The sequence below is a fragment of the Triturus cristatus genome, chromosome 8, assembly GCF_964204655.1.
Source record: "Triturus cristatus chromosome 8, aTriCri1.1, whole genome shotgun sequence".
NCBI classification, from domain to species: Eukaryota; Metazoa; Chordata; class Amphibia; order Caudata; family Salamandridae; genus Triturus; species Triturus cristatus.
Genome location: NC_140591.1, coordinates 1,565,438,705 through 1,565,454,824, shown reverse-complemented (window position 1 = coordinate 1,565,454,824; position 16,120 = coordinate 1,565,438,705). Strand labels below are relative to the sequence as shown.

At 46.8% G+C, this 16,120-nt stretch overlaps 1 pseudogene; it reads left to right on the top strand.

Moving 5' to 3' along the window:
• The first annotated feature begins 6,998 nt into the window (after positions 1–6,998).
• The window catches only part of LOC146806168 (olfactory receptor 51A4-like), a 37,059-nt pseudogene continuing 27,937 nt past the window's right edge, over positions 6,999–16,120 (top strand).

Genomic DNA, 16,120 nt, shown 5'->3' with positions numbered 1-16,120 from the left:
GTAGGCCACCAGGAGTCGTCCCAGGCCGAGGGGGTGGAGCCGAGGATGAGGACCTCCGTCTTGTCTGAGTTTAGCTTCAATCTGCTGTGCTTCATCCTTTCGGCGATGGCCTTAATTCCTCTGTGGAGGTTGGCTTTGGCTGTGATGGGGTCTCCAGTGAGGGATATGATCAGCTGGGTGTCGTCTGCGTAGGAGATGATGTTGAGGCTATGTTGTCGTGCGACGTGGGCGAGTGGTGCCATGTAGATGTTAAACAGGGTCGGGCTGAGGGAGGATCCCTGTGGGACGCCGCAGATGATCTCGGTGGTCTTGGAGTGGAAGGGTGGGAGGCGGACGCTCTGGGTTCTGCCGGTGAGGAAGGATGTGGTCCAGGCCAGGGCCTTCTCTTGGATTCCGGCGTCGTGGAGGCGAGCTGTTAGGGTGCGGTGGCAGACCGTGTCGAAGGCTGCTGAAAGGTCTAGAAGGATGAGGGCGGCTGTTTCTCCTTTGTCCATCAAGATCCTGACGTCGTCGGTGGCGGCGATGAGGGCGGTCTCGGTGCTGTGGTTGCTCCGGAATCCTGACTGCGATTAGTTAAGGATGTTGTTGTCTTCGAGGTAGCGGGTCAGTTGTCTGTTGACAATCTTCTCTGCGACCTTCGCTGGGAAGGGGAGGAGGGAGATGGGCCGGAAGTTCCTGAGGTCGTTGGGGTCCGCCTTGGGTTTCTTCAGTAGGGCTTTGATCTCGGCATGCTTCCAGCTATCCGGGAAGGTTGCAGTCTCGAAGGAGGAGTTGATTGTTTTCCGGAGATGTGGTGCGATGGATGCGCTGGCTTTGTTGAAGACATGGTGGGGGCAGGGGTCAGAAGGGGATCCGGAGTGTATGGAGTTCATGGTTTTGATGGTGCCTTCGTCGCTGACGTTGGTCCAGGTGGTCAGGCGGCTGGTGCTGGTAGTAGGGGTGGTTGTCTCGGCGGTGGGTGAAGGGGTGTGGGAGTTGAAGCTGTCGTGGATGGCGGTGATCTTGCGATGAAAGAAGGTGGCCAGTGAGTCGCACAGGTCCTGTGAAGGTGGAACATCGTTGGTGCTGGCGCTGGGGTTGGAGAGTTCTTTCACGATGTTGAAGAGCTCTTTGGAGTTGTGTGCGTTGTTGTCCAGGCGATCTTTGAAGGCGGTCCTCTTGGCGGCCCTGATGAGTTGGTGGTGTTTGCGGATCGCATTCTTGTGGGCCGTGTAGCTGTCTGGTGCATGGTCTCGGAGCCATTTCTTCTCCAGTTTTCGGCAGGTGTGCTTGGAGGTCCTGAGGTCTTCGGTTGTCAGAAGCTGTGTAATCACGAAGCACGTGAGCAGAATGTCGCTAGTTCCCAAAGCCCCTCCAAGATTTTCAGCAAAACGTAATTCTAAATACACTATGCTGTAAAACCCCAGGGGGGAAAGCGGATGGGACAGAGAAGAGACAGGCACACTCGTCTGGTTCTTCTTCCTACTTCAGACGTCTTCCTTCGGCAATTCTTGTTTGCTATGAAGAAAAAGGTATATACACTTAATTTCCTACAACCTCCTAATCTCTCCCACTCCTCACCCTCTGGGTTAAAACCTACCCTAAGGATGTGTGACCCAGGCTCCTCTTCTATCTGAGTGATACTTGATGGTTGGATGCTGCAACTGAACAAATATGTGCGTTAATGCCCCTTCTGCTAGCTTGTTCCTCTATCTTCAATACTAACTCCTCTCTCTCTTTTATATTTTAGGTTTCTCATTCTCAAGTTACCACTGCAGACGCTGTAATTGGATTCTCAGGTAAGTGTTTCTCTATGTTGTTCTTTTATTGTTTTTCCTTATTTAGAATTCTTGACTGAAGAACCTTATTCAAAGATTATATTCTTATTTTCCCATCCTTTTTAATGTTATTTATTTATCACTGCCTCTTGTAAAATGTGTCGTTTTATTTTGCCCCTTCTGCTTGTGCTGACTCTTTTTCTATAACCCGAAAATGAAACTATTCTCACAGGCTGCGCATGCTCCTCCCTAACTCTTGGCCACGCTGAAGTGCAACTCCCTTCTAAACGCTGTTACGTTTTTGCGCATGCCCAACTACTCAAACACTGAACGGTCTTACTTCCGATATCTCTGAACTCCCTCCAAAAGCTCCGATATTTGCGTAATTCGTCGAGTTTTCACACACAGACTTCTCAGAAATGAAAGTTCGACGTCCGTCTCTCTTCCCGGTTCAGGTGAAGTGCGCCACAGCGCGGGCTCTGCCCCTGGACATTCCAGACTGCTGCCAAACACTAGAGCGCAAACTGGTTACTCTTGATGTCTTCAGATGGCTGCCATTTTTAGGGGTGATTAACAATCGTTTTCCCAACCCTCTTTGAGCCATCATTCTTTTTGACCGAGTTTTACAGGTGATTACACCCACAGTTTGTCTCATGCTCTGCGGGAGTTTAGCGATCCTGACAGTACCCTCCCTCAAAGTGATATCTTCCGGCTTGGGCTTGTCCGGGAATTTCTTGTGAAAGTCTTTAACCAGTCTGGAAGCATGAACATCAGTTGACAACTCCCACGACCTTTCTTCTGGTCCATAGCCCTTCCAATCCAGCAAATAATATAAGCGCCCTTTACTTATCTTTGCATCTAAAACCTGTTTCACCTCAAATTCCTCTCCTTGCTCAGTTTGAATTGGTCTAGGTGGCTTACTTCTCCGCATTCCTTTTGATGCTTTCTTTAATAAAGTGACGTGAAATACCGGATGCACTGGCAACCCTTTATGTAATTTTAGCTGATAAGTTAAAGTGCTTAGTTTCTTCTCAATTAAATAAGGGCCTACAAACCGTGGTTGAAACTCCCTGTTTCCCTTGAGTTTAAGATTTTTAGTGTTTAGCCAAACTCTATCTCCTATTTGTAATTCTGGTTCCTGTCTTCTCTTCTTGTCTGCATAATGCTTATAATTTTCCTTAGCCGTAGTCAAATTTTTAATGGCTAAACTATGTACTCTTGCCATATGCTCCACTAAATCTGTAACTGCTGGCACATCTGCTTCTTGAAAATTTAGGGATTGTTTAGGATGTCTCCCAGTGTTCAAATAAAAGGGAGAGAAACCGGTGGACACATTTTTTGCATTGTTATGGGCAAACAACGCCGCCCACAGATAGTCTGGCCAGTCACCCTCTTGATCCAACAGACACAATCTAAGGTACTGTTCCAGTTCCTGATTTGTCCTCTCTGTTTGGCCATCCGTTTCTGGATGATAACTAGTTGAGTATCTGGACTCAATATTCAGCCTCTCAGTGAAGGACCTTCAAAAATGAGAAAGAAACTGGGAGCCCCTGTCAGATATTAGGACCTTAGGTATTCCATGAGCTCGAACTATGTGTTGGCTAAAAACGAGTCTAGTGTCTTGGCTGTGGGTGTCCCTTTTAAAGGAACAAAATGGGCCATTTTAGAGAAAGCATCTACACAAACTAGAATCGTATCGAACCCTTGACTTGATGGTAACTCGACAATTAAATCTAAAGTGACTGTGTGCCACGGATAGGGTGGGGTGGGCAGTGGCTGCAAAAGACCGTTGGGAGCTTGTCTCTCAGTTTTTCCCCTTGCGCAAGTCTCACATGTGGCTACATATTGTCGTATATCCTTAATCATATTTGGCCACCAAAAACGTCGCCTGATCAAATCTTCCGTCTTCAAGAATCCTTTTTGGCCTGCCAATAAGTTATCATGGCATTCTTTTAAAGCCTTTTGTTGCATCTCAGGCGTGGGTAGATAAAGAGCTTTGTTACGATACAATAAACCGCCACAAACTTCTCGTCTGGGGTCTTCCTTCAACCAAGCCTTTATTTCATCCTGAGTCATCAATGCCTGACCTTCTTCTTCTACAGACTCTCTTAAAATGACTCCAATCACTCTTTCTGCTGGTATGATTTCCTATTCCTTGATATCATCAGAAATTCCTTCCGTACCCAAACGGGATATGGCGTCTGCCTTGCCATTCTGAGAGCCTGGCCGAAAAGTTATGACAAAATCATAGTCTGCGAAATATAAGGACCAACGCAATTGCCTTGGTGTTAGGGTCTTAGCAGATCTAAAAAATTTCAAATTTCGATGATCCGTATAGACTGTGACTACATGTTTCGCACTCATCAGGTAATGCCTCCATTCTTTAAATGCGTCCTTTATGGCTAATAGCTCCTTTTCAGTTATTGTATAATTGACTTCCGCTGAAGTTAGTTTCCTAGAGCGAAAAGCCACTGGATGCAATTGTCCTGTAGTTTTATGTCTTTGGGACAATACTCCCCCTAACGCCAAATTCGAGGCATCCGTTTCAACAAAAATGGCTCCGAGGGATCTGGGTGAAGCAGGATGGGGCGGTGGTAAAATCCTTTTTCAACTGGGTGAAGGCATCTCCTGCTTCCATGGTCCATTCAAACCTTGCTCCTTTTTTCAGTAGTTTGGTTAAGGGAATACATTTTTTAGAGAAATCTTGAATAAATCTCCGATAAAAGTTTGCAAAACCAATGAAGCTTTGAATTTCCTTCACTGATTTCGGAGATTCCCAATCAATCACTGCCTTGATCTTATTTTCATCCATGGTGATTCCGCTTGGCGAGAGCACAAACCCCAAAAATTCTACTGTGGAGACATTAAATGCACATTTCTCCAATTTGACAAACAGATTGTTTTCTCGTAGTCTTTGTAGCACCCTTTCAACATGTAGTTGGTGCTCCTCCACTGAGTTCGAATAGATCAGTATATCGTCAATATACACTATCGCATTCCGATCAATGAACTCTTTCAACACATCATTTATAAAATGATGGAATGCTGCTGGAGCATTACTTAAGCCATAAGGCATCACTTGATACTCAAAGAGCCCATGCTTGGTACGGAAGGCCGTCTTCCATTCATCACCCTCTTAAATTCTCACAAGGTGATATGCTCCCCTTAGATCCAACTTGGTGTAAACGTGCGCTCCTTTCACTTGATCTAAAAGGACTGAGATCAAAGGCAGAGGATATCTGTTCTTAATTGTTATTCAATTTATTGCCCTATAGTCTATGCAAGCTCTTAACTCTCCATTTTTCTTTGGAATAAAAAATAGTGGCGAAGAGACAGGAGATTGTGACGGTCTAATAAATCAATTTTCTAGGTATTTTAGCAAATATTCCTTCAGAGGTGCATCTTCTCGTTCGGTTAAGGCATATATTCGGCTACAAGGGAGATTGGAGCCTGGTTCCAATTCTATTTTACAATCGAATTCTCTATGGGGCGGTAGTCTTTCAGCCTTCTCCTCGTTAAATACATCTCGAAACTCCGAGTACTCCTCTGGCAATTCTGTAGTGGTTATTACACAAATTGTAGCTTCTCTTTCACTTAAATGAAACGCTGGAGACTTCATTTGATCACTCTGACATTTCCTATAACAATTTTCTTTACAATATTTTGAGTCCAAGACAATTGTTCGAGCTTCCCAATCTATAACAGGGTTGTGTTCTGTCAGCCATGGCAAGCCCAATATCAGTTGGAACTGTGGTGCATCAATTAGATTGAATTGCAAGGTTTCACAATGTCCTTCCTCCGATTCCAACTCCACTGGTTCCGTGTGGCTCACAATGGGCCCAGAAGATAAGTTTGTGCCATCGACAGCACGAACTTCTTCGCTCCGATCCTTCTTAAGTGCTCTCAGACCAGTCCTTTCTGCAAACTTCAAATCGCAGAAATTGCCCGTCGCTCCTGAATCAACCATTACAGTTATTTGAGTCAATTTTCTTTTCCTGAATCGTAGGGTCATCATCATTACTAGATGTGGGGAAGCCGACTGTAAGGTGTGCGCCAGGGTATGCATTTCTGGAGCTGTTTCTACTTTTGCAACCACCAGTCCATCTCCGCTCACTGGTGGTGCTGGGCGTTTTCCGCCGGCGTTTGCCGTGGTTTCTTTGGACAATTGCGAACAAAATGTCCACTGCCGCCACAGTAGAGAAATGTTTGTTTGCCCTCCGTCTTTCTTTTTCCTCTTTAGAAAGGGGGCCTCAAATAGTTCCAGTTTGCATTGGTTCTCCCCCACGGGCTGTTTCATTTTCTTTGACACTTTCAACTCTGGCTCGATCAAATCTTGGTACACTAGAACGAAACTTTCTTTTCTTCTCACCTCTTCTCTTGCTCTGTCGAAAATCGATTTCTAGTACCAAATCGATTAATGCTGAAATCTCCGAAGGTCTGTTTGGCACTTGCGCCAAGGCGTCCTTTAATTCATCTTTTAATCCTCGATAAAAGACGGCTGCTCTTTTGTTTTCTGGCCACTCTGTTTCCACCACTAATTTGTTGAACTGAGCCAAATAGGATATTAGATCACGATTGCCCTGTCTAATCTCCAATAGTTCATTGTCTGTGGCTTGTGTAGCCTTTCGCCTGTCAAAGATTCGTAGAAACTCTTTTTTTAATTCATCTAGGTCATATAAGATAGGATCATTTCTGGTCACCAAGGGCATTGACCATGATGCTGCATCTCCACTCAAATATGATAGGATAAAGGCCACTCGAGACTGCGCATCGGAAAAGACTGCAGGACGACACATAAAATGTAAGGTACACTGTGTCAGAAAAACCTGCGCCTTCTGTGGGTCTCCATTAAAGCGCTCGGGCGGGGCTAAGGGTATCACCGGTGATAGGGAATGAATTACTTGTGTGGTTGTTTTAGGTTGAGGAACAGAGGCATCACTTGAAATTCCTTCCTGGGAGGCCGAATATCTTAAACTAGGTCCTGACACCAGACCACTCATCTTTTCTACCAAATCTGCTGTCTCTTTCTTAAGCTCTCTGTTCTCTTCTCTAACTAAGACTAATTCTCTTTGAATACTTTCTAGTACTTCGCCTAGCTTTTTTAAATCTAAACCCTCCGCCATTCTGCTCAGGTGCTAATTTTCACGTGGGCACTTCACTCTGTCAGAAGCTGTGCAATCACGAAGCACGGGAGCAGAATGTCACTAGTTCCCAAAGCCCCTCCAAGATTTCCAGCAAAACATGATTCTAAATACACTATGCTGTGAAACCCCAGGGGGGAAAGGGGATGGGACAGAGAAGAGACAGGCACACTCGTCTGGTTCTTCTTCCTACTTCAGACGTCTTCCTTCGGCAATTCTTGTTCGCTATGAAGAAAAAGGTAAATACACTTAATTTCCTACAACCTCCTAATCTCTCCCACTCCTCACCCTCTGGGTTAAAACCTACCCTAAGGATGTGTGACCCAGGCTCCTCTTCTATCTGAGTGATACTTGATGGTTGGATGCTGCAACTAAACAAATATGTGCGTTAATGCCCCTTCTGCTAGCTTGTTCCTCTATGTTCAATACTAACTCCTCTCTCTCTTTTATATTTTAGGTTTCTCACCTCAAGTTACCACTGCAGACGCTGTAATTGGATTCTCAGGTAAGTGTTTCTCTATGTTGTTCTTTTATTGTTTTTCCTTATTTACAATTCTTGACTGAAGATCCTTATTCAAAGATTATATTCTTATTTTCCCTTCCTTTTTAATATTATTTATTTATCACTGCCTCTTGTAAAATGTGTTGTTTTATTTTGCCCCTTCTGCTTGTGCTGACTCTTTTTCTATAACCCGAAAATGAAACTATTCTCACAGGCTGCGCATGCTCCTCCCTAATTCTTGGCCACGCTGAAGTGCAACTCCCTTCTAAACGCTGTTACGTTTCTGCGCATGCCCAACTACTCAAACACTGAACAGTCTTACTTCCGATATCTCTGAACTCCCGCCAAAAGCTCCGATATTTGCGTAATTCGTCGAGTTTTCACACACAGACTTCTCAGAAATGAAAGTTCGACGTCCGTTTCTCTTCCCGGTTCAGGTGAAGTGCGCCACAGCGCGGGCTCTGCACCTGGACATTCCAGACTGCTGCCAAACACTAGAGCACAAACTGGTTACTCTTGATGTCTACCGATGGCCGCCATTGTTAGGGGTGATTAACAATCGTCTTCCCAACCCTCTTTGAGCCATCATTCTTTTTGACCGAGTTTTACAGGTGATTACACCCACAGTTTGTCTCATGCTCTGCGGGAGTTTAGTGATCCTGACATCGGTGTACCATGCGGCACTTCTTGGTGTGGTTTGTTGCGGGGGTCTTGAGAGGGGCGAGGGTGTTGGCGCAGTTGTTGAGCTACTGTGTTAGGTTGGTAGCGGCGGTGTCAGGGTCGGTGGGGTCGGCCGGTGGTCTGAGGGCGAGGGTGGTGGTCAGTTGGTCCTTGGTGATTTTGCCCCAGTATCAGCGTGGCGGCTGTTGGGTGCGGTGGTGTGTGGTGGGTTTCTTGAAGGTGAAGTGGATGCATCGGTGGTCGGTCCAGTGGGGTTCGGTGGTGTGGTTGAAGGAGACGTGGGGACTTGCGGAGAAGATGGGGTCTAATGTGTGTCCGGCGGCGTGGGTGGGTGTCGTAACGAGCTGTTTGAGTCTGAGGTTAGCGAGGTTGTCGATTTGGGCAGTGGAGTTGGCGTCGTTGTTGTCCTCGAGGTGGAAGTTCAGTTCCCCGAGGAGGATGTAGTCTGTGGAGGCGATGGCGTGGGTGCTGATGAGGTCGGTGATGGTGTCGTTGAAGTGTGGTTGGGGTCCGGGAGGTCTGTAGATGAGAGTTCCTCTGAGGATGGTGTTGGGGTCGGTGTGGATCTGGAAGTGCATGTGCTCGGTGGAGGTGAGAGTGTCTTCGGTGTTGGTTAAGACTCGGAGGGTGTCTTTGTGGATGATGGCGATTCCTCCTCCCATTCCGTTGGTGCGGTCTCTGCGGGAGATCTTCTAGCCTTCAGGGATGGCTATGGCGATGTCTGGAGCCGAGGAGGCGTTCATCCAGGTCTCTGTCAGGAAGGCGACGTCCGGGGTGGTTGAGTCTAGGAGGTCCCAGAGTTCGATGGCGTGCTTGCAGGCGGAGCGGGTGTTGAGGAGGATGCATCGGAGGTGGTTGGGTTTTCTGGTTGATGGTTTCGCTGGCCGGATGCTGGTGAAGCTGCAGTTCCGGCAGGTGAAAAGTCCTTGGGTGTGTTTCGGGGTGGCCCAGTAACAAGAGTGGTCACGCCCGAGGTTGAGTGCTTGGAGGGAGCTGGAATCGTAGTGCAGTCTGGTGTTCTGGCGGGTCCGGGGTCCAGGGGTTCTGGCGTTGGGCGCGGTCCAGGCGCGGACGGGCGCAGACGGTCTTGACTTTGGCGCACCTTCGGCGCGCCAGCGGCGCTTCCGCGCCGCGCCCTCCATAAGAGGCGAAGTGGGAGGGAGGAGCAGCTGGGAGGCAGGAGCGGGGCGGCCAATGGGAAGGGGCACAGAAGGAAAGGGGGCGGGGTCGCGGGGAGCACCGGGGGGGGGGGCACAGAGGGCAGCAGCGATAAGGATCGCCTAAGGGCAGAGAAGAGAAGACAGAGAAAACAGAGATACTAGACAAGAGAGTAGAACAAGCTGTGAAGAAAACGATAAAATGAGGCAGATACCAGGGCACAACAGCGCACAACAGCGGCGAACCCGCGGCAGCGGAGGGAACCAGTCACGGACACCTGGGAGGAGCCGTGCGGCGTGGGGAGCGACCAGAGGTCAGGTCACATTGGTATCATTGGCCATTGCAGAAGTTTATGAATCAGAAAAGCACTTTATAGAAACCCTACACTCCGACTAAGAGGAGCTGACATAATTTTCTGAGAGCAGTGAACAGTTTTCTCATTCCCCAGCGAGACTTGTGCCCCTCCCAGAAGTGTGTAAATTGATGTAATCTTTAGGACGCTCCATTCTTGAATCAGCAGAGAGCTGGTTGGCAAGTCATAAGTAGCTTAACAGGCTCTTTGAGTAAATCAAGGAGCTAACGTAGAAAAGCAGAACATTACCGGCGCAAAAGTCTCGCGAACGAAGCAAAAAAACACAAGCAGTGACGGAAGCGTGGATCCTGCTGTTTTAAAAAACCTTCAGTATTAACGCATGCATAAAGAATAAAAATGCGCACAGCTGCTATTGTTTACCTCCTATATTAGCAAACACAAGGAGATGATGGACGGAGTGCTGAAACGTTTCAAACACCCACCCCCAGTCACAGATCTGGGTTAAATCCATCATCATTCATTAGCTCACTTTGCCACCCCAGTTCAGACACAGCTATATGCAAATCAATCTTGACCCTGTGCCACATGGGAACAGTCCAGACCGAACTGCCAAGCCATGTCTTCACTGGACCGGAAACAAGCAACCTGGGAACGGTTTCGGGCTAACAGCCCTCATCAGCCATGCTAGCTTGAATCCAGTGGCAAGGTGAGCAAGGGACCCTCGTCTGGGCATACCCTGCCAACTTAGGGAGAACAAAGCAAACACAAGGAGATGATGGATGGAGCGCTGAAACCTTTCAAATACTCACCCCCAGTCACAGATCTGGGTTTAATCCATCATCATTCTTTAGCTCACTTTGCCACCCCATTTCAGACATAGCTATATGCACAAGCAGCGACGGTAATGGGATCACGCTGCTTTAAAAAAGCTCCAATAAAATGCGCATGGCTACTATTTACCTCCAATGCAGAAAGTTAAAAAAAGAGTTCTCCCATAAGGCATCTGAACAGGGAATGAGTATGGAAACTGTAATTGGCCAGTGCGCCCGAGTCTTGAAGGGACGTAACGTGTGGCTAAAGTGAAGGAGTGAGGAGGCCCTGAAGAAAAGCAACATCGGAGTGAGCCAATGGTAAGTAGGAGGCGGGAAAAACATGGTATTATTGATGCCAAGAGGTCTTGCAGACAGTGCATGTGCACTGATGCTCAACCTAAAAAGGCGAATGAAAAGTTCAAAGGAAGGAGTAATTCGTCCACGCTCCACTGATGAGATGAACACACAAATAGAAACCTGAACACAACAGCAAATAGCATGTACAACCAACAGAAAGCAAGGAAAACAGACTGGCAAGCACACAAACAAAGGGAAAGTAAGGGCAGGTTGTAAGCTCCTTTTAAGATTTTGTTTTCAATATAAGATATTTCACAAGTGTAGGAGAAACCTTAAAAAGGAAACATGCACTTGCACTTTGCAGCCCCCACATCCAACAGAAGTGGCACAAATGTAAATTATGTGTCCTTGTGGTTTTCTGTTTCAGAACTCGATAACTTCGCCTGGAGGAGAAGAAGGAAATGTAATATACAAGTGTAACCCTACAGGAGTAAATCTCTGACATTTTTCATATTCTCCTTGTGCATCAGCACAAGCTTGGTTTTACTTTGAATGGTCACAATATCGACTAACAGCCAATACTAAAAAAAAATCACACATATTTCCCAAGTCTCCCAAGTCAATGTGTGATGTGATACTCCAGTCTAAGCTATTGTTTAAAATGGAAAAAAAACATGACGACTAGCCCCAAACTTTAAAGAAAAAGCCTGAACTGGAGCAATAAATTACATATGGACCTGGGAAACTTGTCAGGCTTGATTACATGTACCATTCAAACACAGCTTGTGTTCCTTTCTGCAACCAAGAAAGATTTCTCATTTAACCCATTCCCTGCTCAAGATGGAACGATTCCATCCTTAGTCACTGTGGGTGTGGGCTGAGGACGGAACCATTACATCTTCTCACATACCCATGGGGAAAGTGCTGGTGCTCCCCCCGTTGGCTGTCCCTTTTTACCCCCCCCCAGCAGGGATTGCACGGAGGCTCTTCTACGGACACCCACAAGCCCCCCCCTCTGCAATTTGGTGACATTGGCTTACTCATGGTGCGCTGACTTCATTAGATGCAGCTGTGGATGCACCAAAAGCCATTTGCTTCCAGCATGTTCAGGGAGAGGACGCAATAGAGGTACTTCATTCCCAGTGTGTGGGTTTTTTTTAGGTTTACAGATGTAGGGACGAAGGAACGAGTTTTCATTTCCCCTGTGCCTTTTTAGAGTAGATTCCTGCTCCACGATCACGGGTGGGACCATGATTGTGGAACAGGAATCCACATCCAATGGACCACTAGTAATTTTTTTCATATTGCTCGGGTAGCAACCCCTGAGGCAAGCGTTCGCTCCCCGGGGGCTTGTTTTATCCATGTTTCGGCCTCCCACAGGGGCTGATTCAGCCTCCTAGGGGGGTCGAAACACAATGGAAACTGTGGATTTTTTTATTATGATGATTATGGGGAGGACCCCTTGGGCAAGGTCTCTCCCCTTGAAGGACATTTATTGTATTCACTCAATCAAGACTGTTGGCACACACTCAGAGACAGAATCCAGACCAAATAGGAAAGTATCAAAAAGTATACTTATATTTTATTTTGTAGAGTCAAGCTAGACTTGGCACAGGCAAGTAAGAATTACTTTCAAATACAAGACTGTGCACAGAAATTTAATTGTGAATTGTATTGGAATTGATTACAGGTTTGTATTACTTTTGAAACAGTTCAAAACACATTAAGATTACTTTTGATTACTCTTGGGCACTTCTCAGTTACTTTGAGTACCAGAGGTGATATGCCGAGATATCATACACTAGAGTTTGTCACTAACAGACAATTATGACAATTCTTAAGTTGCAGCATAGTTACTTTATTTTCATACAAACCAGTAGGTCAACACAGACATTTTTTAGGAACAAAACTCGTAAGATTAGTTTCTATGGAGAAATGAGTGTTAACGATTTACAGGTAAGCACACAACTGACAAGTATGGCTTTTGGGTGTTTGGTCCAATGTTCCTCAAGGTCCAGTTAGGCACTAAAATTGCACCACCAGCAGAACTAGGGCCACTGGGTGCAAAGTGCAGACGCTCAACGTAAGCCAACAGGGCTAGGGGGCACTTCGGTTGGGGATTTCTCACAGGCCAGTCACTCGGTCTTGGGAGCTAAGCTCCTAGGGTTAAGGTCAGGGCAAAGAGGGCCCCAGGTTGGTAACAAGTTCACACCATCAGCAGCACAGGGGTGGCTGGATGTAGGGTGCTGAAGAGGGGTCGGAAGCCCAATGCAAACCTATAGAGGTTACCGGTTTGAGATTTTGGCTCCAGGCTCGGTCTAGGAAGTCTTCCGGGAAGAATCAACAGCTGGGCAGGTAAGTTGGTGGACTCGGGACGTAGGTGCACCTCATGTGCTCTTCACCAAGGTCCAGGGAGGCTGGATGCAGGAGTGCCTTTTGAGACCAGATTTCACCTTACCGGGCCACTTGCAGTTGGAGGGGTCTCCGTGCAGAGGCTGCAGGCGACATCGGGGAGTCCTGGAGGGGTCATCCCAAGGTGGACTCAGACTCTGGCCATATGTGACAGGTGCTGTGGTGGTTCTAGGCGTCAAATTTCTTCATCCTTAGCAGGCCCAGAGTCTGTCTTGGGAGTTTCTTTTGAACAGAACTGCTGTTCACAGAAGATCCAGTCTTTGTTGAAGGCAGTTAGTCGTCCCCTCTGTTGCACTCAACAGAGTAACACTTCTGCTGGGATTATCCTGGAACAGGATACACGGAGACTGAATTTCAGCCCTGATTACTCTGACCACTATCTTGCAAGGGACATTAACCTGTTCTACACAGACAGGCTTCCTGGCACATCATACTCAGGTATGGGGCTTAGGCTATCCCAATGGATCCAGCAGAGGTTATTCCTGCTATACTCTCTATAGTATAGTTTGCATTGGATAGGGGTATAATCACATAGTAACGTTATGATGGTTGAATTGTTTATCTTTTTCACTATTCTCATAATGCTGGTTACAATGCTTTGTTCATCTGCCTAATAATTACATACATTCTATACAAGAATACAGCTGTTTTAATAAATGTTTGAAAAGCTATAATCGTACCTTCCCTGTGTTTACCTTGGGCGTGCAAAAGTCATGACAAACAAATAGATCTATTTCCATGATGTCTATGGGGTATAAGAGTAGTCGTGTTCGAGGTTGATGATACCATCTAGAACCCTGGTGCACCTAAGGCTTCAGGATTCAGACTGGGCACTGTGAGCAAGCTAGGAATTGGGCCAACATTTTCTGATGATGTGTGCTAACTGGGTCTTCATATTCTGAAATGTATGTTTTCCAGCTACACAGTCCTACTTAATTTGTATAACTGCAAGAAATGATGGACTGAATGCTGAATGATTCAAACATTCTCCCCCAGTCAATACATCTGGGGTAAATCCATTGTTCTTTTGCCCACTATGCCACCCCAGTTTGGACCCAGCCATATGTAAATCAGTCTTCACCATGTGCCTCATGGGAAGCATCCAGACCGAACTGCCAAGCCAGGTCATCCCTGGACAGGAAACAAGCATCCTTGGAACGGTTTTGGGGTATGTCACCCTTCATCAACCAGGCTAGCTTGAATCAAGTGGCACAGTAAGCAAGGGACCCACGCCTGGGCATACCCGTCCTACTTACGGCAAAAATTGTAACTGCAACAAATGATGGACGGAATGCTGAATGATTCAAACATTCTCTCCCAGTCAAGAGATCTTTTGCCCACTACGCCACCCCAGTTTAGATCCAGTCATATGCAAATCAGTCTTGAACCTGTGCCTCATGGGAACAGTCCAGACCGAACTGCCAAGCCAGGTCCTCCCTGGACCGGAACCAAGCATCCTAGGACCAAGCTAGCCTGGCTGATGAAGGGTGGTGCCCTGAAGCCAGTTCCAGGATGCTTGTTTCCGGTCCAGGGAGAGCCTGGCTTGGCAGTTCGGGCTGGACTGTTCCGACAAGGAACAGGGTCAAGACTGATTTGCATATGACTGGGTCCAAGCTGGGGTTATGTGGTGAGCAAAATAATTATTAGTTATACCCAGATCCTTGTGACTTGGGGTGAATGTTTGCATTGTACAGCATTCCGTCCATCAATTGTTTCTTTTGCATATGTCACCCTAAGTGGGATGGGTAGGCCCAGACGTGGGCCCCGTGCTCACTGCACTACTGGATTCAAGCTAGCCTGGCTGATGAAGGGTGATACCCTGAAACCGGTCCCAGGATGCTTGTTTGCGTTCCAGGGAGGGCGTGGCTTGGCAGTTCGGGCTGGACTGTTCCCACAAGGAACAGGGTCAAGTCTGATTTGCTTATGGCTGGGTCAAAACTGCGGAGGTGTGGTGAGCAAAAGAATGATGGATTGAAACCAGATCCTTGTGACTGGAGGTGACTGTTTGCATTGTACCACATTCTGTCCATCAATTGTTTCTTTTGCATATGTCGCCCTAAGTGGGAAGGGTATGCCCAGACGAGGTTCTTGTGCTCACTACACGACTGGATTAAAGCTAGCCTGGCTGATGAAGGTTGATGCCCTGAAACCGGTCCCAGGATGCTTGTTTCTGGTCTAGAGAGGGCCTGACTTGGCAGTTCGGGCTAGACTGTTCCCACAAGGAACAGGGTCAAGACTGATTTGCATATGGCTGGGTCCAAGCTGGGGTTGTGTGGTGAGCAAAATTATGATTAGTTATACCCAGATCCTTGTGACTTGGGGTGAATGTTTGCATTGTACAGCATTCCGTCCATCAATTGTTTCTTTTGCATATGTCTACTTAATTTGTAGGTACCATATTACATGGTGCCACCAACATTCTTGGTTTATTTAATGAGTCTCCTGAGTAGTTCTTGCATGTGGCCAAGGTTCCCATTTCACCTTATAAAGACATCTGTGGTGTTAGGAATTAACGCCCCTCAGCTTAATAGGAAACCCCTATTTTTGTCTGAAGGTTGTTCAGGATTGAACCGTTAGTAGCATAAGGACTCCCTGTTGGGGGGAGATGCCACCTTCATGGTTCAGGCACATGAACCTTATAAATGGAAAAATATTGTATTCATGGGTTGAGTTTCCTGCAGTCAATGCGAACACGTGAACATTCCATACATACACTGAAGCAGCAGTTCCACCTGCAAATAGACATTATGAATATTTAGAAATAACATTAGCATTCCAGGAACATCAGAATTGGTTCCATGGCACTCTGCTTCCACATCCACTAAACAATGTAAGACCAGTTCTCCTCAGCAATGATGGGGAGACTGGGACAGTCTTAGCCAGCTATACACCATACACAAATTGACTACCATTAGGTGTTGCAGAACTCTGTACTCTTTACAAAGGTTGAGATAAACCAAATAGGTGTTTAAGAAAGTTTGTTAGGCACACATAACCACTGTCCCAGCAAGGCCTGTTCAAGCACTGGAGCCACAGTTAGATGTGCC